Genomic DNA, 26,243 nt, shown 5'->3' on the forward strand with positions numbered 1-26,243 from the left:
GAAAACCTACCTATGGTTTTCGGTCCATGGTATTGGATGCTTCGGCATGTATAAATATGTATTGTAACATTGAAAGGAATATAATGAAAAATCAAGCTGGTAGTCCCGGTTTTGGGATCCAGGGGAAAATTTCTGTGTATATGTGTTTTATGTGTTATTCTCTCGCATTGTTTATTTTCTATGTTTTAGAATTCGTATGCAGGTAATTTCTGTACAGGGTTAAAACCTACATTTGGTATCAGAGCTGTTTTGGCTTCAAGGGGACGCCTTTGTTGCTGAGGGGTTTTGCTCGGGCCTGTGGTAGACCCTGTTCAGTGGGAGATTTGCGGGATCGATTCTAGTGGTGAAAGAAGATGGTGAGCAGCGGAAAGATAGAGATCGAGAAGTTCAATGGTCAGAGTTTTGAGTTGTGGAAACTCAAGATGGAGGATCTGTTGGTGGATAAAGATCAGTGGATCGCGGTAGATCCAGGTACTAAACCAACGGGAGTGACCGATGAAGAATGGAAGAAGTTGGATCGAAAGGCAAAGAGCACAATATGATTGTGTGTCTCAGATTTAGTATTGCTGAATGTATCAGGGGAAGCTACGGTGAAGGCTTTGTGGGACAAGTTAGGGACTTTGTACCAATCTAAGTCTTTGGTGAATAAATTGTTCCTACGGAAAAAGTTGTATAACCTGAGGATGAAAGATGGAGACTCGATGACAGAGCATCTGAACGCATTTAATACTGTGGTAAGTCAGTTAGCGTCTGTTGATATTAAAATTTTAGATGAAGATAAGTGCATCAGTTTGTTGTGTTCTCTACCAGATTTGTGGGATAGTTTGGTTATTGCAATAGGTAGCAATGCAACTGCTTTGCAGTTTGATGAAATAGTCTCATCCTTGCTAACGGAGGAGATGAGACGGAAAAATATGGAGAGCCAGAATGGTGATGCCTTGTCTGTACGAGGACGGTCCCAGAATAGAAACAAAAATAAGTCATTGAGTGGGAGATCTAAATCTAGAGGGAGATCTAAATCTCCAGGAAAACCTGTAAAGGTGGTGTGCTAGAAATGCGGAAAGGAAGGGCACTTCAAAAGGGACTGTAAATCTAAAGCTCCTGATAAAGGAAAGGGATCTGATGATGCTCCTTCTGCAGAGGTGAAAACCACCTCAGATGAAGGTGGGGATGTGTACTTGGCTTCTTTAAGTACACATGTAGATCATGAGGCATGGTTGATTGACTCAGGTGCATCCTTTCACTTCACTCCCCATAGAGAGTGGTTCAGCGAGTATCAGAAATACGATGGTGGTCATGTCTTATTAGGAGATGATAGGAAGGCTAGAATCATTGGTCGAGGAAAAGTAAAGTTGAAGTTGCAAGGTGGAAGGGTTAGAACACTTCCGGGTGTTCTGCATATTCCTACATTGGCCAGAAATCTGATTTTTGTAAGCAAGTTGGATGATGCGGGTGTAAAAATAGTGTTCGAGAAGGATACCTGCAAGATGGTTTGGGGAGCACTGGTATTGATGCGGGGAGTTCGGGCTGGAACTCTATACAAGCTGCAAGGTAGCACTATTGTTGATTGGTGCAACAGTTCTGTGGTTCCTGAAAGTGGAGCTGAAAATCTAGTGGTCTCTGGAGAGAAGACCATGCTGTGGCATCAAAGGCTTGGACATATTGGAGAGAAGGGCCTTCGAATACTTCATGGTAAAGGTATGGTAGAAGGTATGAGCAATAGCTCTTTGGATTTTGATTTCTGTGAAAATTGTGTATATGGGAAGCAGAATCGGGTGAGTTTCCCCTCTGGTGCTAAGAGGGCGAAACATATATTAGAGCTTGTGCACAGTGATGTGTTTGGACCTGTGAAAGTTCCATCACTGGGTAAGTCTGTGTACTATGTATCATTTATAGATGACTTCTCAAGGAATACATGGATATATTTCCTTAAGAAGAAATTTGAAGTCTTTGATAGGTTTAAAGAATTTAAGGCTCTGGTGGAAAATCAGACAGAGAAGAAGATAAAGGTGCTGAGGACAGATAATGGTGGAGAGTTTTGCAGCAAGGAATTTGAAGAATTCTGTAAGAAGTGTGGTATAGCACGGCAGAATACTACTCCATATACACCTCAGCAAAATGGAGTCGTAGAAAAAATGAATAAGACGTTGATGGAAAGGGCAAGAAGCATGCTCAGTGATGCTGGGTTAGGACAGGAATTCTGGGTAGAGGTGGTGGATACTGCATGTTACTTGGTCCACAGGTCACCTTCATCAGCGTTGGAGGATAAGACTCCACAAGAAGTATGGACTGGTAAGAAACCCTCTCTTTCACATCTAAGGGTATTTGGATGTGATACATATGTACATGTTCCAAAGGAGAAACGAACCAAGTTGGATAGTAAATCTGAAAAGTGCATCTTTATTGGGTATAAGGATGGTTTAAAAGGTTATAAGCTTTGGAACCCAGTCACGCGGAAGGTTGTGTACAACCGAGATGTGGTGTTCAGAGAGGTAAAAGATGTTATTAAACATGAAGTCCAACCAAAGGAACCTGAGAAGATAGAGTTTGAGCTAAAGGAGGAAGAATCAGACTCTGCAGCAGAGGAGGAATCAGAAGATGAAGAGCCACAAACTCCGGCTGTGAGAAGATCAGTTCGAGAAAGAAGGCAGCCAGAAAGGTATAGTCCTTCTTCTTTCTGTTCAAATTTTTCTTTGTCTGTTACTGATGATGATCCCAACACTGTGAAGGAAGCAGTAGATTCAAAGGATGGAAAACTCTGGAAAGAGGCCATGGTTGATGAAATTGCATCTTTGCATAAAAATGAGGTTTGGGATCTGGTGGAGTTGCCGGCTGGAAGGAAACCCATTGGCAGCAAATGGGTGTTTAAAAAGAAGACAAATGCAGAAGGGAAGGCGGAGAAATACAAAGCTCGGTTGGTAGAAAAAGGATATTCCGAAGTGCTGGGAATTGATATTGGTGATATTTTTTCTCCTGTTGCCAAGGTAACTTCTATTGGATTACTTTTATCTGTTGCTGCTGCTTTTGATTTTGAGGTAGAACAGATGGATGTGAAGACAACATTTCTTCATGGGGATTTGGAAGAGGAAATCTACATGAAGCAACCTGAAGGCTTTGCGGTGAAGGGTAAGAAAGAACTAGTATGCAAGTTAAAGAAGTATCTGTATGGGTTAAAACAGTCACCAAGGATGTGGTATCAAAAATTTGATACATTTATACGGGGACTTGGCTTCACCAGAAGCAAAGCAGATCACTGTGTGTATTTTAAATTAGTTGGTGACCTTGTTATTTGTCTGGTCTTGTATGTGGATGATATGTTGCTGGTTGGAAATGACAAAGAAATTATCCAGGATTTGAAGACCCAATTGTCCTCCAAATTCGACATGAAAGATCTTGGTGCTGCAAACTATATTTTGGGCATGGAAATCAAAAGAGATCGGGCAAAGATGAAGCTCTGGTTAAACCAAAGAAAGTATGTCGAGACAATACTGCATAGGTTTAATATGCAGGATAGTAAACTGGTGAAGGTTCCTATTCCTGTAGGTGTGAGGTTATCTGCTGAACAGTGTCCCAAGACACAAGAAGAGGAAGAGGACATGTCCCGTGTTCCATATGCAAGTGCAGTCGGTAGCCTGATGTATGCAATGGTATGTACTAGACCAGACATTACACATGCAGTGGGAGTATTGAGCAGGTTTATGTCAAAACCAGGGAAGGAGCACTGGACAACAGTGAAGCGGGTTTTCAGGTATTTGCGTGGCACTAGTGATTATGGTTTGTGCTACCAAGGAAGACCAGGATTGGACAGAGTGTTGGATATTTGTGGCTTTGTTGATGCAGACTGGGTTGGAGATCTGGATCAGAGAAGATCTACAAGTGGGTATGTGTTTAACCTATTTGGAGGTGCAGTCAGTTGGATGAGTAAGAAACAATCTGTAGTGGAACTATCAACTACAGAGGCAGAATACATGGCAGCCACTCATGCAAGCAAGGAAGCATTTTGGTTGCAGAGATTGTGTTCAAGTATGGGGTTAGTATTGGGAGCTATAAGAATAGACTGTGACAGCCAAAGTGTAATTTTCTTGGCAATGAACCCTGCTTATCATTCAAAGACAAAGCACATTGATGTTCAGTATCACTTTGTGAGGGATATGATACAAGACAAAAAGGTGTTGCTGGTAAAGGTGGACAATTTGAAGAATACTGTAGATGCATTGACAAAATCTGTGAGCTCTGAGAAGTTCTCTTGGTGTAGAGAAACAATGGGCATTTCAGGGCTGGAAAAATGACTAAGCTCTCTTGTGGCCCTGTGTGGAAAGCAAACAACAAGTGGGAGATTGTTGGGTTGTGTTATATTCTTTCCACGACTAACTGACGTAGTGAACCGGGGGGTTAGAGGGGGGTGGGTAGCCCCCCTCTACGGGGTTCGGGGCAGCGCCCTGGGAAATTTTTTTTTGGACCCTATATTAGGTTGGGCGAACCTACCTATGGTTTTTGGTCCATGGTTTTGGAAGCGATGGTTTTCGGTCCATGGTATTGGATGCTTCGGCATGTATAAATATGTATTATAACATTGAAAGGAATATAATGAAAAATCAAGCTGGTAGTCCCAGTTTTGGGATTCAGGGGAAAATCTCTGTGTATATGTGTTTTATGTGTTATGCTCTCGCATTGTTTATTTTCTATGTTTTAGAATTCGTATGCAGGTAATTTCTGTACAGGGTTAAAACCTACACATCTCATCCCTTGGAGTCGGTTTCCCCATCCTTTGGCATCGGTCACATTGGCTAATGTATCTCCTGACATCTTGATGAAGAGTGGGTCAATAGTAGCCTGCCTGTAGAATTTTGAAGGCAGTTCTTTTTGCTGCAAAGTGGCCTTCGTAGGGCCCATCATGACAAGTTAGGAGGGTGTCGAAAAATTCCTCCTCCCTGACACAACGCCTCAAAATATGATTTGGGCCAAGTTTAAACAAGTTGCCCCCAATCCAAGTGAATGGGATGCTTTTCCTCACGATCTTACTCTTCTCTTTTGAGGATAGGTGTGGCAGGTACTGTGCTAAAACCAAGTAATTTTCTCTATCATCAAACCATGGAGAGAGTACTGAAATAACAAACAGGTGGTCATCTGGCATTTGATCATCCACCATCCCTTCTTCACTTGTAGGCAAATCTAGTCTAGACAGAAAATCAACAACAACATTTTCCTTACCTAGCTTATCAATAATGGTCAAATCAAATTGCTGCAATAAAAGTAACCATCTAATGATACGAGCATTTACATCAGGCTTATTCATTAGATACCTAATTGCAGCATGATCAGTGTTTACGAATGTTTGATAATCAGTGATGTAGTGTCTGAACTTATTTAGGGAATGGACTACAGCTGGGAGCTCTTTCTCGGTTACAGTATAGTTTAACTCTGCCTTGGACAAGTTTTTACTGACAAAATATATGGTATATGGTAGCTTTTCTTCAACTTGTCCTAAGGATGCTCCTATGGCTTTGTTCGAGGCATCTGTGTGAATGTGGAAAGGTAGGGTCCAGTTTGGACCTCTCAAGATTGGGGCAGTTTCTAGCTTACCTCTCAACACATCTAGAGCCTCTTGACAGTTGTCAGTCCATGTAAACTCAACATCTTTCCCCAAAAGACCAAAAAATGGAGAGGCTAGCTTACTAAAATATTTAATGAATCTTCTATAATATCCTGCTAAGCCTAGAAAACTCTGAACATCTCTTACCTTTTGGGGAGGTGGAACCCTTTGGATGATAGCAATCTTGTTGGGATCCACCTGTAATCCTTGCTAAGAAATTTTATGACCTAGCACGGTCCCTTCAATCATTAGGAATTCACATTTTTTAGGACTGAGGGATAGGTTCATTTCAATACACTTGGTTAAAACTTTTCCCAGGTTAGTTAATGCTTCTTGGAAGTTGGACCCATAAGGAGTAAAGTCATCCATGTAGATTTCCACCGAATTGTTGTGTGTGGAGCATGATTGTTCAAAGGTCTTTGTTTCAACCGAATGTATACCCCAGGAAGTCTTGTACATCCCTCCACGCGGGGGGGTGCGGGGGGGACTTGTCCCCCCCGCGGGGGTCTGGGGGGGCCGATCCCCCCCGGCTGGGGGGTCTGGGGGCCAGCGGTCCCCCGGCGGGGGCTCGGGGGCAGCACCCCCGAAGCTAAAAACAAATGTAAAATTGCCTTGTAAAAGTATAGTAATTTCTAGTCAATCTGGGCTGTTCATTAGGCGGATGATCTGACGGTAGAAATTATGTTTAGTTTAGGGTTTTTTGCCCTAGAAGGCAACCCCTCTCTTTGTATGAGGGCATTGTATTGGAGGCTGATATATAGATGTGTATTCTGTGAGCGAGAAACTGAGAGGTGAGACTGTGAGAGAAAACAGAGGATATTACAGCGGATTTGTTGTAGGTTGTGTCTCTTCATTTTGCTGGATAATAGAAAGGAAGGACTGGCTATTCGGTGTGGACGTAGCCCAAACTGGGTGAACCATGTATATCTGTGTCTCTCTTGTTTTGTGCATTTTCTGTGTTTATATTTCTGCAATATTTTATGTGTTCCATTGCTCCGTAATATATAATATTCTAACACGAATCATGAAGTAGCTCAGCAAAGATGCTTAGTACTGCTCTTTGGAAAGTGGCAGGAGCGTTGCATAACCCAAAGGGAAGGACCTGGTAGGAAAAGGTACCCCATGGACAAGTGAAAGTGGTCTTATCTTGGTCTTCTGGGCTGATTTGGATCTGATTATACCCGCTAAACCCATATAGGAAGGAAAATAACTTCTTCCCTGCTAGGCCATCTAACACTTCATCTATGAAAGGCAAAGGGAAATGGTCCCTCTTGGTAGCTTTGTTAAGTTCTCGATAATATACACAAATTCTCCAATTCCCGTTCTTCTTGGGCACAAGCACCAAAGAAGAAACCCACTCGCTGCCAGAGATGGGGTAGATGAATCCTGCATCCAAAAACTTTTGCAGTTCTTCTTTGACAATGTCCTTGAGAGCTGGATTCATCCTCCTCTGAGGCTGCCAATCCTCTTTAATGTAAATGTGATGGGTATAGATTGAAGGATGGACTCCTTTCATCTCCTTATAGCTCCAAGCAAAAGCATCCAAATGGTTGTTCAATAAGCTACACAGCTCTTTCTCCTGAGAGGGGGATAGGGATGAGTTGATCTTCAAGGTTCTCTCGGGGCCAAATTCCACATTCTTAACTCGGGGAGAGGTCGGATCAGTCACACAGAGATCCACTAAAGCACTGGCTTGGGTGTCTCCTACCAACTTTTCTAATGGTAGCACACTGGGAGGTGGATTTTGAATCAAATTTTCAATAAGGTCATCCTCGGTTTGAGGACCTCCCTTGGTGGCTTCCACTATGCACAACGGTGTAGAGTAGACTTCATCCTCATCTTCCTCCTCCAACCAGAGAGGTAAGTCATGTTCTAGCAGAGGTTGGGTAGGAGGATATAGGACTAGCTGTTTGGACATAGGCCCATTCTTAATGGTCATGCTCCCAGCTCGACAACTGATGTAAGCATATGCAATAGCTAACCAAGGCCTTCCCAAAATGAAGGGGTATCTAGTGAGTTTTTCCTTTGGCTGAAGGAGCAAGAAGTCTGCAGCGTATTCCCAAGAATCAATAGAGACCATGACATCCTCCACAATGCCTTCGGGGGTCACGGTGGAGCGGTCTGCTAACTGCAGTATTGTCGAGGTCTTTCTTAGGGAACTCTGAAGGTTGAGTTTGAGCATAGTGTCGCTGGTTATCACATTAATGGCAGCCCCTAGATCGATCAAGGTGTGGGGGATTATGGTGCCATTGATGCGGACATCGACCACAGGACTCCTAGGGTCCAGATAGTTTGGACATATTACTTTTCCCAACATTAGGTCGGACAATTATCCTATAACATGGATAGTTGGGGCATCTCTCTTGCACCTACCTGGGTGCTTGGAACACTTCTCTTTGATCAATTTGTTGTATATTGGTACATCTTTTATGGCTTGGAGAAGTGGTATTTTTACACATAATTGTTTAAGTTCTCCCAGGAGCTCAGTCTCTTCTGGGTTTGGTTGCATGGTTCCAGTTAGTCTCTCAGGAAAGGGTTGAATGGCTTTGGGTTCAATTTCCTATTTTTCTTCCTCATCCTCCTTAGGAGGAGGTTGGCTATCTGGGAGGACCTTCCCATATCGTAGGTTGATCTCCTGAATCTCCACATCATAGGTAGGGCATGTTGTCTCTCCAGTATATACCCTCTAGGCTTGTTTGTTATTAGGGTGCGGATTCAGTTGAGTAGGCATCTAGGGTTGTATTGGAGGAGCAAGAGGTAATGGTTGTGGTTGAGCAGGTGGTGGAGGCAAAATAGCGGGAGGAGAGTTGTACTGGGGCCTCCACCCCTGTTGAGGTGCATTCCACGGAGGTTGTGGCTGAACATGAGAATGGAACGAATGAACAGTAGGTTGAGTATGGTATTGAGATGGGTATGACCAAGGAGGGGGTGCATACCAGGAAGGATGAGCAAGGGGACCCCAAGAAGGTAGGTGAGTGGATTGGTTGGGGTTGTAATAAGTTTGGGATGTCCCTTGCATACCCTGTTGGTACGGTCTGGGACCATGAGGCCTCCTTTGGTTTAGGAAGTAGAGTGGTTCAGTGGCTCCACCAGCCCCTTGCTACATAGCTTTAAGTCCGAGTAAGATTGGGCACTGGTTTGTAGGGTGATCAGCCTCACAAACAAAGCATATCTCTACGGAGTGTAGTGGACACTCGTTCCTAGGATGTTTCCTTGTACATCTGGGACAAAAGATGGCCAAAGCCCTCTCAGCTTCTTCTTACTTCTGTTGGATTCGGAAGGTGTCCATTTGCATGGAAATGGTCTGTCCCACCTCACTTTTAAGGTCTTCCATCTGGTTTGCAAACTCCTGTTTGGAAAGGGTGGTGCTGGCTAAAATTTGACTCCCCCTACCTCTTTTCCGGGCTGCCCTAGAATGGTTTCTAAACACAGTCTTTATGTTGTCATAAGGTACTTGGTATATGTCTCCCCCAGCCATCAAATGGAGGGTATCTAGAAGGTCTTCAAGGACTCCTCGGAGCAGAACTAGCTTCAGAGATTCTGGGTCAAGTGTGCACCTGGCCTGTTTATAACTGAGTTGGAACCTTTCTTCATATTCTTCTAAAGATTCATCACTTCCCATGGTCATCTGAAAGATTTCTCCCTTTGTTTCCTTTGACCTACAATAATCCCAATATTTGTTGTTAAAGGCTTGTTGCATCTGAGCCCAAGTTGTGATACTGTTTCCAGGTAACCCCATGAACCAGCGTAGTGCTGCATCCTTGAGGGTAGAGGGAAAGAGTTTCAACCTTTGTTCGTCTTCTGCATAATCATAAGTTCGACAAAGGACAACAAACTCAAACAAGAAGGTATTAGGGTCTTCAATGGTCAATCCATGGAAATGAGGTAAGGTCGAGGGACTTATGTTTTTCATTTTTATGTCTCCATTGGTCTCTTAGATGGGAAAGGTACCTTCTATTATCTCCTCATTTCCTATACCGTTTCTGTGTTCTGCCATGGTCTCAGGAGGAACGTTTTCTTGCTCCTCTTCTGTTATAGGATCTTCGTATATCTTTGAAGGTTCACCTATAGGTTCTTTTGGATCACTGCCACCGAAGAAGAGAGGAGGGTGACTCAGTGATGTGGGGGGGGGGGTTGGGAAAGAATTTTCCTGAATTATCTGTGTTCCTACGAGGCATGAAAGGAAATATTTTTGGTTTCTTTTTTGTTTTTTCTACTTATACCTGCAAAAATGAAATTGATTGAACAACAAATTGCAACTAAATAAAATAAACCTTGCTGGAATGAAGATTGCAGAATTGAAATGAAAGCAGGAAATGACTAATCTATGCTACTGAAATGAAATGCTAGGCTACGCTTGCAGAATTGAAATTGTAGAATTGAAATGATGATCTACGCTTGCAGAATTGAAATTGTAGAATTGAAATGATAATCTATGAAAGCGGGAAATGTCTAATCTATGCTTGCTAAAATGAAATTGTAGAAATGGAAATGAAACAACTACTCTACTCTTGCTGAAATAAACTACTTAGTAGAAGGTTGTAGTAGAAAATAGAAGAAAAGCAGCAATCACAAATATTCTAATGCTTCCCCAGCAATGGCGCCAAAAAGATGGTGGGCTCTAGTATTGCAGCAATGATGCTACAAATCCTGGGACTCCCTTCTTTTCTTTTATCAACCCGGTTGTTCGTAACAAACTTTGAAGCGACGATGCTGTATGCACAAGTACTAGCTCTTGCCGCAGGCTGTCACTTGATCAGCTGGCACAAGTTCGCTAGGAGCTTAAGCAAACTTCTATGAGCTCTTATAAGAAGCTTTTAACTGTGATGGATGAAAGCTAACTCAAAGGGGGCTAGTCTACTAGCAGAAAGAAGATGAAAGCTGAAAGGAAACACAAACCCTAGCAAACCCTAGTTTTACTGACTAACCCTACTGGTGCAATAAAAGAGATGAAAGTTGCTGAAATGGATGCCATTGACTCTTGGAAAGGTAAAATGCATGTGACTAAGCTACTTCTGAAGGAAAATCTGGAAAAAGCATCTTTTTATTTTTATTTTTGAGTAACTTCGCAGATTTATTATTTATGTGCTTTAACTATTTTTGACTGTGTAGTGGTTGATTGGTGAAAGGAAATGGAGTGGGTACTTGAAGGAGGTTGGGATGGTGAGAAGAGGGCCTAAGGGGTCTCTAACACCCTTCTAGGGAATTTCACAGTGATCAGATCTCAAAAAACTGCTCACGTGAACTTCTACAGGAGGTCTGTAGGGGTTCTACATGATGTTCTATAGGAAGTTCTACAGGAATGGCTAAAAGGGGATTTTAGAGGATTGATGGAGAAAATATGGTGAGGAAGTGGAAATGAAGGGTGGATAAGGTTTTTAAGAGGTGTGGGACCTGGTAAATGAAGCTCAGGAGTGATGAAGATAGTTGGATTTGCTCAAGGATGGAGAAAGCAATGTTGCAAAAAAATATAGAAATTAGGGATAATCAGGAAAGTGTAGCAAATGGAGGGAAGGATTCTTGGATTAGGGGCTGGAACAGGTTGGATGATGGAGGAAGGGTAATAGGGATGTATTACAGGTACTCTGCACACTATTTTCCAAAACTGATCAAACAAAGACTAGAAAAACCAAAGATCTATCTACTTTGACCTAATCTGACCTAACAACCAGAAACATGATGAACAGAAGTTTATAGACAGGAAATCATGCAAGATAGCTATGGAAACTAAGCAAGAACAGATCTAAACATGCAAGTACAACTAGTATCAACTTTTCCAACTAAAAAATCTAACACTAACAATTGCATAGAAAGGCAAGAACAATGTTTTTGTGGCAGCAAGTATGCCTTGGTCTCAGCTCATGGTCCCAATGAGGGAGAGATCAGATCAAGGATTTCTTGATGGCCTTTTTGCAGATATTTTCTGTTACCAAAATGTCAAATCAACCTGAAGCATGAAAATCTATTTTAATCGTCAAAAGAAACCTAAGTAACAAAGCAAGATCTTAACCTAAATAACAGAAATTATCCTATGAATGCAAGGAAAACTCATAAAAGTACACAAAGGAGGTACTGGCACTTGGGTTGGGCCCAACCCCAAGATCTACAGACTCCTAAGAAAGCTCAGAGCTGGTGCAAAGTGAAACTCATCTCCATTACTCAAAAAATAATAGTCATGTCACAAAACGGTTTACAGCAAGAGCTTGAAAATGAGCTGAAATGCAGAGTTGCACTCAAGTGCGAAAAAGAAGTGTTCAATAGCTAAATTACCAAGGCTTGAAGCCATCCTACTTATGCAACACGAGGACTCCAAACAGTCCTCCTTAACTTTAGGGGCTTGGCTACTCAAGACTGCAGTTAATCAGCCACTTCACAAAACCTGCTCAGTTGCCCCTTGAAATCAACTTTGGTAGGCTGTTGAACTCCAAGCTGATGGTGGAGAACCCAGGGAAGCGGTCATTTAGTGTAGTAGACACCCTTCCTACAAATCCTCAGCCTTGTTCCTTCGTATTTGGTTGTCAACTTGCTCATAAATGCTTGACCTTGGTCCAAAAGATGTCCAAAAATATGCAATAAGCACGTATTAGACTTTGTGGTCAAGTGACTATTCCCATTCATCAATTAACATAATATATTCAAAAGCATGCATAAAAGTATGAATAATGGTGGATTAATCAAGAATAATAGGCAAAATGAGCCCATAAAGTTACTCATTTTTGGGGCTCATCACAAATCCAAATTATTGAAGATAAGCCTTCCTTGCCCCTTCCAATGATTATCATAAACTACATTTTTCATATAATATTATGCTTTCTTTTCATCCCCAAAAAAGTTCCATTGGTTTCTTTTGCACCCCTCCTAGTTATCCTTTGATCCCAATTCTTGAATCATATCATGTTTCCATTATCCACACAACCCACTCCCTTGGCCAATATATGATTGCATTCATAATCATCCCTTAGCCTATTGTCTTCTTCCTTTAATCATTGATAGATGACACTAAACCCACTCCTCCACTCATTGGGTCCTGATGACAATCTTAGTGCAGAATAACAACATGCCCCATCACCCTATAATAACCACAACCAAAAGTAACAACTTTGAATGAGACTATTTTCGAACCTCATTTCAGTCCCACAAAAAAGGGGTAGGAGGCACATATAACCACTATAAGAATTAGAATGAAGGTATCAAAAACTAAAAATTAGATTCTCTTAAGACAAAACACTCAAGAACATACAAGTGCTAACAAAATAAACACAATATCAAAGTTTGAGGTGCCACACACCGACAAATATCCTAGTACATAAAATGATAAACAACAATTCGAACAATGGGTGGGGGATCATCATGGTGATTTTGGGTAGGGTCCCAACTAGTCATTGAGGGAGCACCAACTACCAACTGCTCCTAGCCATCATTTGCTATCTTAAGGGACTTTTGATCCTTTGAGATAGAAATGGTTATAGAAATAAGTTTTATCACTATTACTTAATGTAGCATCCCCTTTGTGAACATGTTCTTGTGTTTCTTGAACATGATTTTTGGTGAGCTAAAGAAGTATAGCAATTTATGCATCACAAAATTGCTTGACTTAAATTGCCCTGACAAGTTATGTGAACTTGTGAAGTGTTGTGCATTGTTTATGCAACCCTCAAGGGTTCAAATGTTGTATAATTAGTTCTACATTGTGAATTCTAAGCACTATAAAACTAAATGATGCTAATGAAACAATTGTAACTAGCTTATACTAGTAAAGGTTCAATTATTTTGGACAATCAAAATTTATGGGACTAAATTTCGCCCATGGGTTAATTTTCCATGTTTGTTTTCCCAAAAAAAGATTCACCACTTTCAATTTTCTTTCAAAAATGCTTTGCCCAAATTATATAGGATAAGGTTATTTTACTTTAAATTTTTTCAAAATTTTATGGAAACTATATAAAATCATTAAACTTTGATTTTTTTTACAAAACTATTGTCAAACATTTTACAATTTGTATAATAAGGACTACTAAGATTTGTCAAGGTTTCTACACTTTTAAATAAATTTCCATCCCTAAAAGTTTCCTTAGTTCTATAACATGAGTCTTCCGAGGCATAAAATTCCCTTTGGCTCTTCAAGGTCAAGACTGCAAAACTACTTTAGACATTAAAACAAAATGCTTGAAAGTAAATAACTAATGGAACAACGATTAAATATTATACAAAGGAAATAATTACCATGGGAAACATGCTAAATGTTACATAAAACAAAATTAACATTTACAATGCGCTCAAAAATCATATCATTTCTCCCAAAAAACATATTGTCATACCTTTGACAAAGATCTCCAACATAAAAAAATGAACAATGCAACTACTTATATGAGATATAATATGCTTCCTTGATAATCTGTGAAACATGGAACTTTGCATTGGGGAAGTACAAACTTTACATAGATATGTAAATAGAAAATATACACAAAGAGGTGTGTTCATCAATCAACCCTCTTCAAGTGGGCCTTGACTTGAAGTGAAACGATGAAACCATATGATAATTTGCAATGTATGTTTAAAACATTAATTGTGGAATTTATAGGCTCCCCTAAATGAATATGCAAATAGTGCATTTATAAGAGGGAGTTCTTAGATCCCTCAATGCCATTGAGGAGATCCAAGACTCACCCCAAGTAATCTTGCCCTAAGAATTGATAACTTCTTCCCACTAGTTCCCTATCATTTTAGTTGAGAAAAAAATTATTGGGCACACTATCCTTCTTTGTTCATTAAATTGATGGGTCACTATAGGCATTCATAGGTTCATTGTCATCCTTGTTTGATTTAATTGACGGGTCATTGTGGATCATAGGTCCATCTTCCTTCTTGATTATTCTTAAGAACCATTGAAAAAGGGTATTGATAGATCCAACCTCCTTGATTGCTGATTTGGGATGGATCATTATATAATGTCATTTATTCTGATACTTTATGGGTGGTAAAAACTAGACCTATTGGCTTTTGGGGCCCATTTTATGGCTGGGTCTCACTTTGATGATTTGGGATCTAGAACCCTTCAGAGTCTACTTGAGGCAATAAATGACCATTTTTTGGGTCAAGACCTTATGACCTTACCTTGTATTATCTCAACACTATTATACACTTCAAGATCTTTTGAATAGCGTGAGGATCACCTCATCAAAGTTCATATAAAAAAATAATGTCTCTTATAAGTTGATCTATCCTATTGACCACCATGATGGTATCGAGTGGATGTAACATCAACTTCCATTACTCACACATGTTGAGCTAGTCATGTGTGGACTTTCAAGAAGATTCTAGGTGGTTCAAACCATAACATTAATTGGGGATTGAGAGATGAAAAATCCCTAGACCTAACCCTATATGTCTATTAGTCTAGGTTAAATACTAGGCTAGCAAGAAAGGAAGGGGTTCCATTCTAATTGTAGTAATTATGTTCTATAGGATAGCAAAGCAATGAGTGAGATGTTGAAGTAGAACATAGGAAGTAAAATATATCGTAATGATCAAATTAGAAACAATGTCCATGTCAACTCCATTGTGGGTGCACCTTTATTTGTATTTGTGTAGAGCATAAAATTCACCTTTTAGTGGGGATTTTACCAACTTGGATTTTCCTTTGGAACATATTATGTCCATTGATTCAATGGCATGCTATTGCTTGTTTCTTTCATTTTAGTTTAAGTGTATTTAACATTTTTTTTTTCACATAGGAAAATCTGGGCAGATCAACCCTGAAGGGAATCAAATCCCGCTGGCCAGACTATCAGGGCCTAACCCCAAGGGCGTCGAGGAGAATTGACCCTGTGACCTCCCGATTGGCAAGGCACTTAACAACAGGGACTCGACCAGTTGAGCTAACCCTTGGAGCTATGTGTATTTAACATTTCATGCAATAAGCCAATGATATTAATTTATGAATCTATGAAAAAAACAATATAATAAGAGATACAATATTCGTTATGATGCACTATTCTAGTAGGAGATCCAAAAAGGTTTATAGATCATATTATTTTTAGAGCAAATTTATTTGGGATTTTTACGGGAATATGCAAGATCCAAGAATATACATAACATTATGAAGAACCCTATCCACATCTGATGAGTAATGTGACAATCTATAAGATGAATTGCAAGATAGATTTTCAAAGCTAGAAGCATAAGTTATTGAAGTATCTCATAACATGGCAATCCTCTTCACACCTCTAAAGAATAAATTTGGACCTTTTGGGGAGTTTGGTGGATCTAACATATAAGCTAGATTAGACAAGAATTATAGAGATAAAAAAGACTAAAAAAAGGAGTTGAAAAAAAGGGCCAAATAAAGAGAAACCAAGTTCTAATGCCATCACTTCCCAATATCCATTTAAATTGGAAGTGAAATTGGACATCAAACCCTATCAAGGTAATATTGATGTTGTCAAGTTGAATTAATGGTTGAAACAATTAGAATTTATTTTAGTTTTCGTGACATAGTTGAAGAGCAAAAGAGATCATTTTCTTGACTAAGGTTGAGGACCATGCCCAAATTTGGTGGGAAAATCACATGAAGACATTTAGTTTGGAGGGTGATCCCCAAATAATTGTGAGGTGTTTAAAACCCCCATTAAGTCCTAGTCCTACCCTATTGGGTGTGAAGAGGGTGAGTATATATGTTGGCATTAATTATTGCATAATTAGTGACAAAGTGTGCAATAATACACCATGAAGTTTATAAAAATAGGCATTATGCTAGGTTTATCTCCTAAGAACCTATATGTACTACTTAAGTATCCATGAGGCCTACATAGTCATTCAAGGAGGTAAGTGATGTTATTTAACCTAGGATAGTCGATGAGGCTTGTGTACAAACTTAGTTTCTAAAGAATACAGTAAAGAATAAAGGACAACCAAATTGTTCCAAGTAAAAATACCACCAATAAGCTTCCAAGGAGGGAAATAAGAAGTGGAAAGGAAATGAAAATAAGGAAACAATCACTACACATTAATGGTGAGATGCAAACAATCACTATAACCATTATGTAATATCAATGGTCACAAACCTAAGTTAAGTGTTGGAAGATATGTCTAGAGTTAAATCCAAAGAAAAACAAGAAATACGCAAAGAAGATGAACACACTAGAGATGGATTCGGGCAATAAGGTATAGAGCAACTCAAATGTGGATGAAAATATTGTCTAAAAGACAATTAAGAAGGAGTTGAATCTGAGTAGACTCCATCCAAAGGAAGAGAAGGAAATAGTTAAACTCTTCCATATTAACAAAGTTACCGACTTAACAAGAATTGTGACATCAAAGCGAGAATTGTAGCCCTTGAAACCCATATTTTTCTATCAAAAACATGCAAATTAACCCATAAATAAAAAATTAGTGTTTCCCTTTTTGTTTAGGGTTAAAATTACAACACTTTTCATGCATGGCATTGAAACCTGATAAAAGCCAAATATCATTACTAAGAAAAACCTTAAAAATCAACACCTAAATCAAAAAGTGATTATACGGAGAACAATTTTTTATTTTTTATTTTAAAGTCAAAATTATAGTTCATTTGAAATCTTAGCCTTAATAATTGGTACCATTGCAACCAAAACTTAAAAATCAACTATCAAATTGAAAAGTACCACCAACAGTAGCACACCATTTTTTTGAACTTAAAATTGAAATATTTTTTAAACATGAATCTAAATAATTTGTATATTACAATAAAATCAATGGCGCGTCCTTTTCAATGAGGCATTAAAATTGCATCATTTTTTAAGCTATGGTCTAGAAAATTATTATTGATGTAAAAAAAATCATAACACCAATCCTAAAATTGGGACTCCTTTAGGGTTTTTTAATCACTCTAAGCACAACATAATACATAATGGCAATAACAATATCACCATATAATTTACAAATCATTAGAAAAATTTTGAAGTAAAAAATGGGCTTTAAAACAAAAATGTACAGCCAAAATCAACTTTATAAGAACCAATAGGATTAAAAATGATGATGTCAACCATAGGGATGATTCACCATTTTTGGAGTAAAAAATTAAAGAGATAAAATAAATAAATAAATAGCTATTTTTTCAACTCACATTTTCAACATATCTCCCAACAATTTTACTCAAATTTCAAGTGGGAGAACTCGTTGGATGCAGAATTTAATTCCTCATCCAATGAGTACTCATGTTGCATACTTTCAATGGACCTTGCTACATGAAAAATGAGAAATACCAAAAAAACATTATCGCAATCACTTATTTTAATGTATTTCTCACTTTTCGTGTAGCCAGGTCAATCGAAAGTATGCAACATTGGTACTAGTTGGATGAAGAATTAAATTTTGCATCCAATGAGTGACCCCCACTCAAAATTTGAGTAAAACCATAGGGAGATAAGTTGAAAGTACAAGTTGAAAAGTAGATTTTTTTCTTTTTTTCCCTCTAAAATTTGGTGATGTAATGTAATCTTATTTTATTATTTCCACTTTTATTTTATAATATTTCTTAGGAGGCTCATTTTAAACCTCAAAATTTCTCTAATGTTTAACGTAATCATTAATTCCATCTTTTAATCAAAAGCCTAATACTTTTTTTTTTGGTAAGTAAGAGAAGTTCTATTATATTAAGATGCAGTAATCACAATCGATGTGGTTCTCGAATGGTCTAAAAGAGCCTACCCCAACCATCGACATAATTTTTTTTCCTAAGCTTCCTACCCTTACAAAATTTACAGAAATTATGCTTCCCATTCTTACAAAATTTACGAAAATTTCCTTTCAACTTGGTCTTAGTGGATTAAGAGTATCCCAGATCATCCAGGTGATTTTTAGTATGACTGTTTACAAATTTTATAGCCTGGACATCAGCTTGGAGATTAACAGTAGTGCTGAATTTTACCTAGGATATCCATAGAAAGCGAGTCCCAAAGAGAACATATATACGAAACAGACAATACATAGAGAGTGTCCAAAACATAGAGTAAACATAATTCATCAAACTTGATTATCCGAGGGGTCCTCCTCCAACCTTATCGACTTCTCTGGGGTGTTGCCGACCGGGGCATCCTCAGAGGCCTGGTGACTGGTGGAGGCTCTACCAATCACACGTTTAAGTCTTAGTGATTTTCCTTCGCTTGCGTACATGGTAGCTATACAACGCTTCAACAACACATAGTGAGGAAAATCCTTGGTTGCAAAGTGATGATGATGAACAATATCCATGTAAAAAGTGAATTTGTCATTCAACATATCTATCTTGGCCTCTAGAGTCTTGGTGTTCTCGCTTTTCTCCTGCATAGCTAAACCAAACATGGTTTTAAGATGCCAAGAAATATCAATAGTTCTACTGTACAAGTTCTCCATGGCCCAGGTGAAGCCGGGGTTTGGGATCCATTCAAAGTGAGTGTCAACCTCCTTAGTGCTAATGCAGCGTCAGATGTTTCTAGCTTGTAGCTCCATATTTTGAATATGATATTAGGTGTCTGGAGTGATCGAAACATTGAAGTTGAGCGTGACTTTCCTAGCTGACACTTCTAAGTGAGTCCTTGGCTACACGTTGGGATCTTTCCAGTGATCAACTTTTCTACCTTTTCCTTGGAAGGGGGCAGGAGCTGAGCCGCATCGAGGGCATATGTTGAGGGAGGGGGAGTCAGGGTAAAGCTAGGTAGTCTTTAGAGCAGACGATGGGGAAAAGAGGTCACAGAGGTTAACGGAAAAGAGAATGATGAAGAGGAACCAAGGGGTCTAGGTATTCATAGGAAGGGTAGGAGGATGAGAGGAAAAAGAGCGAAGCGACTATAATTGAGCCATTGAATATGGCCTGAACTAGGTACAAAGAATTCATGGAGGAGTGAAAGATTTTAATGGCTAAAGAGTCAAGGAGGCGACGATCTAATAAAAACATTACGATCAGGATTTTCATTCCATCATGCGGATAGTTGGAATTGACGCCTGTGATGGATTTCACGATAACACGTTAGGGGAACCATACTAATATGGTTTGAGAGATCTGACGAGCTCTTGCAGAGATAAGATTGTCTCATACTCTATTATCCTTGACATTTATAACTCACAGTCCTGGCAGAGGGGACCTTCCTGCAAGTCCTTCCATGCAAGGGAGCACAACCAGATGTTGGCAACTGTACCCTTATTGGCTAGCCTGTCAGCCAAACTGTTAGCCTTCTATCTGAAGACTTGGAAATGGAGCCCACTAAGTTCACTGACGTGTTGGATGATATGATGGATCATTTTGATCAACCTCCAATTTTTTGTGACCTTGGTCACGGTGGTACCTTGGTGGAGTTTACGGCCAACCAAAGTAGCAAACATCAAGTCGCCTTCGGCAATTAGGGGCCAGAAGCCTTGTTCTTTGGCTATGGCGAGACCATGCTCCAATGCCTAAAGCTATGTAGCATTGTTAGTGGTGGTGCCAAGGCTTCTAGCATATACCCATATGATTTCCCCAACTGTGTTTCTAAAAGCACCACCGAAACCCACAACCTTAGGGTTGCATTTTGCAGCCCCATCATAATTCATCTTCACCATATCTTTCTCAAGGGGGAACCAGTGACAGGGAGCTTCAGGGTTAACATTTGTCGGGTTATGTTGGGCATGTAATTCCCCCACAACATGTTTTGGGGCTCAAAGCCCAAGTTTTGGTCAAATAATGTTGTAAGACTCCGCGAATTGCGAGTGTGGAGTGCGAAATGTGGGTTGAGTCATAGGGTTGTTTTCCCTAAGTCTTGTAATGTAATGTTGGCCTACCCATGGTCCGCAGACCATGGGATTGTATAAATAGAGTGAGGCTCTAAGTTGTAAAGAGAATTAGAGATAGATGGAAAAGAATGGAGTCTAGAAGATAGCGAGCATAGAGTAAAGGTATAAGTGTCCTGGGTCATAGTAGTAGGAAGAGGCTTTGCAACTGAGTGCGCAGAGACCTAGTAGAGTCTGCAGCTGAATGTGTAGACCTCTGCAGCTGAGTGCGTAGGGCGGAGTCAAGTTTTTAACCAAGGAAGAAGAATAATACAGAGAAGTTTGATTCCAAATCTTGTGTATCTGTTCTTGTGCTATTTACTGTTTAAGTATATTGTTTTCTTTACTGCGCACACTTATATGGATACTGAACGCTGTTAAATATAACTAGACACATACTAATAAGCTAAGTGATTAATAGTTATCGGGTTTATAGTAAGGAATTGGGTAATAACACGGATCGCGCCTCGAGTAGGGCTGTGCGAAGTCAGCATCGCAGGCTGCGAGGTACTGATAGATACGCGTAGTGACATGTGCACAGGGTGAATCTACGGACCACTGAAAATCATCAGACATCTCTAGGGTGTGGAAACCTGGTTCTAGCACCCTCCCATTCTACTTCAGGTGATACCTCAGTCCGCGCTCCGTGGACTGTTGCTGAAAGGGCCAGTAGTACCGGGATTTGTTTGGCTAAATCACCTATGACCCTAGGTTAGGCCCCTATAAGCCAACAGGTTACAATTGGTAGGAGACAAAAAATGCAAGTCTAGAAGGAGAAGAATTCACTGATCAATGGGTCGGGGGGGGGGGGGGGGGGGGGGGGGGGGTGGTGGGGGAGGGACGACATTGAAGTTGAGAATTTTGGAGATGGTGATAATTTATCGTACCAACTGCTTGATGGAGGTAAGGAGGCTTTCCTTTGGATTTTTTCATTCTTAAAAATTCTCGTGTTGCACTCTTTCCATACAGTCCATCAAATGGTTCTAGGTAGAATGTTCCAAGCTCTGTTTACCACAGGATTGGGAGAAATATTAGATCTCTAGTTTTCAAGAGTAATGCGAATGGAAGTTCTGTACATATCTGTGGTTCTGAAAACTTTGACAACCCACTCCCATATCCTGTTGGTGTAGTCACACGTGTTTAATAGATGGTTAATGGTCTCCTTGTGCAAATCACAAAGAGGGCATCTCGATGGACCAGTAAATCCTCTTCTCCACAAATTGTCCCAGGTGAGAATTTTCCCCTGCATGACCAACCAAAGAAACAAAGTGATTTTGGGCCACAACTGTCTCTCCCATAAAATTTTCCATTTTTTATGTTGCTGAAGTTGATGGTGATTGGATATATAGCCATAGGCGTCTTTGAGATTGAAGAGCCCGATTGATTTCTTGCCCCATATTAGTTTATCCTCCCCCTGATCAAATTGAATTTGCATTTCTTGAATGGTTTGAGCAAAGGCATTCAAGTCGAGATTGTCTAGTAGGGGCTCCCGATATTGGGCATCTAGCCAATCTCTCCGCCTATCATTCACTGTGCTAGGCTTCCAATAGTGAGCCACATGAAGTTTCCCTCTTGCTTGCATGGATGTCCAGAGTGAGTCATACTGATCCCTTTCCAAGATTGGTAATTGTTTCTAGACATCCTCCTAGAAGAGGGACTTTTCCCCATTTCATATTTCCCAGAAGTTGTGCTTTTGAATGATTTTTTTATTCTTCCAAGCTTGGTTCCATATTGCAAAGCCATTGATGTTTCTTGCAAGCCTGATAAGATCTCCATTGGAGTAGTTAGGCACATATTTCACCTTCCAAATAAGACCCCAAGGTGTGAGTGGGTTATCCAACCATCTCCACTAGGTTTTAGCCCCCAGGGCTTTCCCTAGAATTTCCGGGTCTCTTAGACCTAGCCTGCCAACATTCTTGGGCTTGCAAACCTATTCCCAAGCTACAAGGGCCCATTTTTTCTTGATATTTGAACCTCTCCATAAGAAATTACGTTGAATTCTTCTGATGGCATTGGTTATCGACTTGAGGGAAGCCAGAGTTGAGAATAGATACAGGGGCATGGCTTGCAGGACCGATTTTACAAGGACCAATCTACCCACTAGATTGAGGGAACGAAAGGTCCAGTTAGAGAGTTTTTTATGTAACCTATTGAGGACGTCCTCCCAATTAGATTTCCTATAGGATTTTTTAGTGAGGGGAACTCCCAGGTATTTTCAGGGAAGAGAGCAGCTTCAAAAGCTAAGAATTCTAGTGATATTCCTTTGAATGGACAAGGGGGTATTGAAAAAGAAGATTTTGGATTTCTCAAGGTTAATGGAGGTACTAGAGGCTTCCAAAAAATAGTTGAGAATTATCTTGAAGGCAACTAATTCATTGAGTCATCGTTGGGAGACCCATCAAGAGAGTGTCATTAACAAATCACTGATGGGTTGAGGTAGGGGCAAGGTTATGGAGGCTGAGGCCAATGAGCGTGCTACTAATGTTGGCAATATTGAGGGTTATGCTCAAGCCTTAGTCCATAATTACAAAAAGGAAGGGGGATAGAGGGTCTCCCTTTTTCATTCCTCTAGAGGGGTAGAAAGGATTAGAAGATGAACCATTAACCATGATAGAAAAGAAGGCTTCTGAGACCAAAGACATAATCTAGTTAAACCAAAGGAAACTAAGACTTTGTGCATATAGTTCCAGCTGAGTTTGTTCAAGGCTTTCAACATATCTAATTGCATCATCATGTCAAGATTTTTTAGGGTTTTGAGAGAATGAATCATTTCATGCTATAAGATAATGCTGTCTAAGATCAGTCTACTCTCGACATACCTCACCTGGTTGGATGAGATAAGGAGGGGGAGAACAATCTTGATTCTATTGGCCAAAACCTTGGAGATGATTTTGTAGATAACATTACATAGGGAAATTGGTCGGAAGTGATTTGGAGAATCAAATCCTTCCTCCTTTGGTATGAGAGTGAGGAACGTGGCATTCAGAGCTATTTGGACTGTTTTGTTGATCCTTGAGTCCTCCATCAGAGCATGAACTTGATCTTTTATGAAAGGCCAATAGGTGTTGAGAAAATAAATGGTGAAGCCATCGGGTCCGAGAGCTTTCACATTGGGCATGGAAATTACTTCCTCCTCCACTTCCTGCATCAAAACCTCCCTAATGAGAATTTTTTTGTGGTCATGGTTGAGGATGGTAGGAATGTTGCTGGTGATTTCCATGATGAATTAGGATCTATCCACTTGAGGCTCCTTCAAGAGTTTGCTATGGAAATGATTTATCTCGGTTGAAATGCATTCATGGGTGTTAACAGTTCTCCCATCTCTAGATTTTAGGCGGAGGATTCTATTGTTCCTTCAGTGCTGAATCATGGAATGATGGAAGAAGGAGGAGTTTTACTCTCCACACTGGAAGCAATAGATCCGAGACTTTTGATGCTAGATTTTTCCGTCCTGCTTAGGTATGTATTTCAAATTTTTTTGAAGGCTTGTTTCCTCCTCTTTCATTTGTTATGTAATTCCATTGTGGAGGATTCATTGTTGAATTTCTTCTATACTTAGCTCCAACTACTTCTTATCCTTGAAAATGTTAACAAAGACTTCTTTGTTCCAAATTTTGATTTTGTTTTTTATGTGGTTTAATTTTTGCTATAATTGATACATTTTGGTACTGGATTGAGATGGAGACTCCTCCCACCAATTCTCCATGTTTCCAAGGAAGTCTGGATGCTATAGCAAAAAGAATTCAAATCGGAAGGGCTGATTTTTTGGGGCAGAGGTGATATGCACCCTTAGAGCTATTGGCTAGTGATCCGACCCTGTTTTGGGTAGAATACGACCTTGAGTTTCCCAGGAGGTAAAATAGATGGCTTCCAAGATTAGAAAATGATCAAGCCTTGAGGCTATATATATGTCCCCACCTCTCCTATTGTTCCAAGTGTATGTGCCATTCATAGTCAGAATGTCAATTAGTTCCATTTTTGTCGATTGTATCTTGTAAGATTTCTGAGTCTCTGTCTAGACTCCGAAGCCCTCCTTTGTTTTCTAATAGATTTAGGACAATGTTAAAGTCCTATCCTCTAATTTTTAAGGGATGAGGTATGGTGTCAAGGATTATCATAACTATAGATAACATTTGTATCCTCTCGTTCGCCCTGTGGGGTGCATAGATGTTGGTTACAAAGATGGTTTTAGTGGTGCCTGTGATGTTTAGGACCGCTGTGATGGAACTTTGAGTTGCAACAAAGGAAGTTAACTCATAAAGGGAACTCTTCCAAAGAATCAGTTGCCCACCTACAGAGCCAAGAGTTGTGTTGGCTAAGTAGTTGTATCCCTTGTAGCAATCATTTTTCAATATCATTATGTTCTCCATGGAAAGCTTGGTCTCCTGGAGGATTATTATGTCTGGTTTGTCGACCGTGAGTCTATGTTTTAGGTGCCTTCCTTTTCCCATTCCGTTTAAGCCTCTAATGTTCCAAGAGATGCAATTCATTGAGAAATATGGGGGGTTAGAGTGAGAGCTCTTACCTTTCCCTCATTGATTAATCTTGCTCCTAGCTCCTGGAGGAGTTGGCCTATGGTTTTCCTCCCTCTCTTCCGACTGGGACCTTTGGGGTTATACTGATCCATTGTGATGTTTTCTAGGATTAATTTAAGATCCAAATCCTTTGGGGGTTTCCTATTTGTGCCCTGTTTTAGTCCCTCTTGTATTATATAAGATCCTTTTTTTGTATGTGCTCCGCGGGTATGGTAGCCGAGCCACCTTTTTCCCATTACTATGTTATTGATTTAAGGTCCACTCCTTGGAGGGTTTCTTCTATGAAATTATCTTCAACTGAGTTTTTTGACATCACTGGTTCCATATCAATGTCTTCTAGGGTCTGGTATTTCTCGTTGTGGTAGTTCTCATAGTTCTACGTTAGAATTTGGTTATGAAATATTGAGTTTTGGATTGGCCTTTTGTTTCCTTCCTCAGCATGATCATTTGAGATTAGTTCCTCCTGCTCTTCCTATAAGGATTCAAACTTGTTTTTGTTAGCTACTTGTTGCAGTACTTGTTTTCCTTGAGTCTTCTTTTTTTGACTGTTTTTGAGTCCAACCTTAGCGTTTTTGAGTCCTGCATCGGAAGGGATATTCTCATAGTCTATATTCTAGAAACAAACTTCATCCCAAAATACTAACTTGATGGCCTCTGGTAACACCCTTGAAACATCCATGTAGACACAGATTCTTGCATAAGAGACATAGTAACCATTTCTGGTACCCTCTGACATTTTAATATATTCCCCCAGCTTGTCTCCTATTCCTTTTAGCACCAATGGTGACCAATAGTCCGTGGGTAGTGAGTAGAGTCTTACCCAAATAGGGACCCTGGTGAAGTCCTCCTTTTTAGGAGTGAAATTTTCCTTCCAGTACTGCATGTAAATACCAACATAATTAAAGAAATATGGGCCTCCTTCGAAGATACGGTCCCTGTCTTCCAAGAGGTCAAATATAACAATGAAGAATCCTTTAGATCCTAACTGCAACCGAATATCTCCCTTTGGGTGCCATTTATTTTGAATCCACCAGTTCAGTGCTTTTTCCGTGGGCCATATCCCCATGAACTTATAGATGATGACATGCTCCTGCATGAAATCTCTATAAGCTGCAACATCTGGGTCTTGAATCTCCAACACTTGAATTTTTTTTCCTTAGGTTTGTAGTTGTTGTTCTTTGTTTGAGGCCTCTGAGTGTCTTATGCATTACCTTGGTTATCTCTTGCCTCGTCTCCTTCTTGTGAAGTCAAGTTTCCCTTTGAGGCATTTCCTTGTGCTTTTTTTTTCTCTCACGCTTGTAGCTTTGGTTTTCTTGGAGGAGTTGAAGGCATTGTGTGTCATGAGCCTTGTGAAG

The sequence above is a fragment of the Pinus tabuliformis genome, chromosome 2_1 (assembly GCF_031772625.1).
Source record: "Pinus tabuliformis cultivar Carrire ecotype Pingquan chromosome 2_1, CPIR1, whole genome shotgun sequence".
NCBI lineage: Eukaryota > Viridiplantae > Streptophyta > Pinopsida > Pinales > Pinaceae > Pinus > Pinus tabuliformis.